The sequence below is a fragment of the Myotis davidii genome, unplaced genomic scaffold (genome assembly GCF_000327345.1).
Source record: "Myotis davidii unplaced genomic scaffold, ASM32734v1 scaffold663, whole genome shotgun sequence".
NCBI lineage: Eukaryota > Metazoa > Chordata > Mammalia > Chiroptera > Vespertilionidae > Myotis > Myotis davidii.
The window spans coordinates 3,299,025-3,302,600 of record NW_006295816.1 but is presented as its reverse complement, the minus strand read 5'-3'; the positions used below and the strand labels follow the sequence as shown (position 1 = coordinate 3,302,600).

General features: G+C 54.3%; 1 long non-coding RNA gene across 1 annotated transcript; it reads right to left on the bottom strand.

The window, feature by feature from the left end:
* Positions 1–430: 430 nt before the first annotated feature.
* LOC107184197 lies at positions 431–2,709 on the bottom strand. Its single transcript, XR_001515022.1, has 2 exons — positions 2,568–2,709; positions 431–1,074 (listed from the first exon to the last, which is right to left on the bottom strand). It is a non-coding gene; the product is annotated as an uncharacterized LOC107184197 (long non-coding RNA).
* Between the last annotated feature and the right edge of the window lie 867 nt (positions 2,710–3,576).

Below are 3,576 nucleotides of genomic sequence, written 5' to 3'. Positions count from 1 at the left end.
GGCCGCAGTGGCCACCTCCTCCGGGTGACCCCGAAGTGCTTTCTGCTGGGGCCGGGGGGCGGGGGGTACATTGCTGCCGCCCTCCACGGGGCCTTGCCAAGGCCGATTTCTTGCTCCTAAATTCGTTCCTTTCTAAATGTGAAATTTAAATTCATTTTTAAGTGACCACGGACATTTTCAAACATATTCACCGTGGGAGAGCGCAGTATTCAGAACCTCACAGCCGCCCAGCCAGTGTGGCTCAGTGGTTGAGCATCGCCTGATGAACCAGGAGGTCCAGTTCCCGGTCAGGGCACAGGCCCGGGTTGCGGGCTCCATCCCCAGTGGGGGGCATGCAGGAGGCAGCCGATCCATGATTCTCTCTCATCATTGATGTTTCTCTGAAATCAGTTAAAATATATTTAAGAAAGAAGAGAGGCCTACCCAATACCTCATTTCAAGAATGATCCATTTATGGACAATTTTATTTTATTTCTGCTCCTGCCCCCAAACTGGATACATTTAAATCAAATTCCAGACAATCCACGGTGTCACTGGTAAATGTTTTGATTGGTTACTTCCTTTTTAAAATGCAACTAATCCATTCCAAGGGGGAGATGTTTTTAATTTAAAAAAAAAAAAGAAACAAAATTACCCATAATGCAATCGCCCGGTGTTGGTTTGAACAGAGTGGCTCTGTGGAAAGGAGTCACCCCGAGTGGGTGCGATGTCCTTGTCACCTGCCCTTGGGTGACCCTGAGCCAGGGGCCTCTCGGAGCCTCGAGGTCGGGGTTTGAGGAGGAGGGAGAGGGTCGCCGCTGGCTCCACGGGGCACCCGGCCGGTCCTGAGGCCTGTGACGCGCTCGGCCTCGGAGCTGAGCCGGAACGCAGCTGCTCCCCACAGACACGCAGAAGGCTCCGGAAGGGTGCGGCCGCGTGGGAGGGACGGACACTTGTTTGCTGTGGGGTTTGGGACCTCAGCTCGCCGGCCGCCTGCGCTGCCTCCGGAAGCTGAGCTCAGGGCCGGGCTGTTGACAAACGCTCACATTTGATCGGAGTGACTTTTGCCTTCGAATTCCACACACGCCCTTTGCTCTGGAGGGAAAGGAAGAGCAAGGACTGAAAGGCAGATGCGGCCTGGGCATGTCTACTTTACAGATGGGAAGACTGAGGCCAGCGAGGGGAGCCACTGGGACCCAGAGCTGGCCAATGGCAGGGCTGGGGCCAGGGGCCAGGGGCCAGCCCCGTGAACTGGACAGGCTGACAGCGTGGGAAACACCAGCTCAAACACTTCCCGCCCCCGACCCCTCCCCGCCCGGTGCTGGTCAGAAAGCCTCGGAGAGGGCCATGGGTGGGGCGAGCACCGCTTCGAAGGTCGGGGCCTTAAGGTTTCTCCCCAGAGACTTGTGGACGTCAAGCTCGCAGGGACCCCTGTCCAGAGAGAGAGGGAGGTCATGGCCGGGGTGTCTGGCCAAATGCAAACGACTTCCCTCCCTGTTCTCACGAACTGAATCCACTGAATCCGATAAAGGGCTTCCTTCCTCTTTCTCACCGGCTTTCACCCCTGTGCCTCGCCACCAGCCCCTCCTGCCACACTATCCTCCGCCCCTCCACCCTCTGGCGCCCGGACTTGACCTTGCCCGGGAGTCGGGGAGTCAGGGGCCACCCGACTCTGCTCAGCTCGAGGCGGGTTCCTTCTCGTCTTTCTGACGCGGATGGGGTCGTGTTTCACTTCTCCAGGCGGGGGGCGGGGGCCGGGGTGCAGTAGCCACCGTCACCTTATTTCTGGCAGCTGCGGGGGCCCTGGGGCCGAGGTGTCTCGTTCTGGTTCTGCCACCAGACCCGCCCCTCCACCTGGCCGCTCCGGTTTCCTCTTTCACGCCCCAGGGAGAGGCGTCTGCCACGCAGGGTGGGGCGGAGGGGACCGTGATCCTGGCTCATGGGAACTGAGCACCTACTATGTGCTGGGCCAGCGCAGGCTCGGTCTCATGGAAACCTCACGTAGGAAAACGAGCTCAGAGAGAGGAGGTGCTGGCCCAGGATCCCCCCAGAGCGGCAGGTGGGCAGGCAAAGCCTGCTGGTTTGATACCGGTCAGGGCACAGGCCCGGGTTCCAGGCTGCGTCCCCAGTGCGGGGCGTGCAGGAGGCAGCCGATAGACTAGCTCTCACATTCATGTTTCTCTCTCTCCCCCTCCCTTGCTCTCTCTCTAAAAATCAATAAAAAATCTAGCCCGGCCCGCGTGGCTCAGTGGTTGAGCATCGACCTATGAACCAGGAGGTCACGGTTCCATTCTCAGTCAGGGCACAGGCCTGGGCTGCGGGCTTGATCCCCAGTATGGGCCGTGCAGGAGGCAGCCGATCCATGATGCTCTCTCACCTTTGATGTTTCTGTCTCACTTTCCCTCTCCCTTCCTCTCTGAAGTCAATATTTTTAAAAAATTAAAATATATATATAAAAGAAAAGTAAATTGAAAAAATTAAAAATGTTAATTAAAAAAAATAATAGTAACACCCGTATGATACCCCTGGAACTGCCAGCAACAGAAGCTGCGGACTCATCGAATCGGACCATGTCCCCCCATTCGCACCTCTGCCGTGTTTGAGTGACAGCTGCAGACTGGAGGCCCGATATCTTACTTCTCCGAGGAGGGGCTCAGTCTGTAATTTTCTGGCAGGATCCCACTGCGCTGATGAGGGGCAGGGTCAGAGCCAGCGGGGCAGAGAGGGACGTGAGCGTTCCTTGGCTCATGTCCATTGGTTGTATTTCAGGGCTGCTTAGATTTGTTAACAATGACATAACTTTTTAAGGATTCAATCATAAAGATATAAAGCTAATGGATTTCAATAAGGCTTAACCCAATATAATATTTACACATAGAACGTTAATACAACACGGGTAACATAAATACACTGAAAACAAATTGAAACAGCACTGAAATGAAGAGTTTGCTGTTCACTTTTTCAGTTCCCTTCAATCTGGTGGCGTTTTTAAGGAATCTCCTTAGAAAGCCTAAGAATACAAGGTAAAAGAGCTCAGAACACTCTGTAAATGCAGTTACTGTTCTATGAGTTCTCAATACTAAACTCTGGAATTCTTATGTGATGGATATGGAACACTTGAATTACAAGCACATAGAACGTTAATACAAAACGGGTTACATAAATACACTGAAAACACATTGAAACAGGGCTGAAATGAAGTGTTTGCTGTTCACTGTTTCAGTTCCCGTCAAACCGTTGGCGTTTTTAAGGAATCTTCTTAGAAACCCTAAGAACCCCCTCTCCCCCTCTTTCAACAACTCCGTGAGTCCCAGTGACTCCTGGTAATTTCCCTTCATTCAAAATGCTCCTCTCCCTGCAGAACACGTGGGTTTCGTGGGCTTTGAGCACATACAGGGGAGGGACTGTTTGGCGGAAGGTGTACTCATGTCCTTCTCTCGTCAAACAGACGGACACACAGCTCCCGCCGCTCCCCCATCCAGTCTCCTCTCCGCAGGCCTGTCTGCTGAAAGGCACCCACCGCCCGGGTTCTGGGGGGGGAATGCTCCCCATGTGTGGAGGGGGTGCCTGGCTGGTGGGGTCTCTGCACGCCCCACC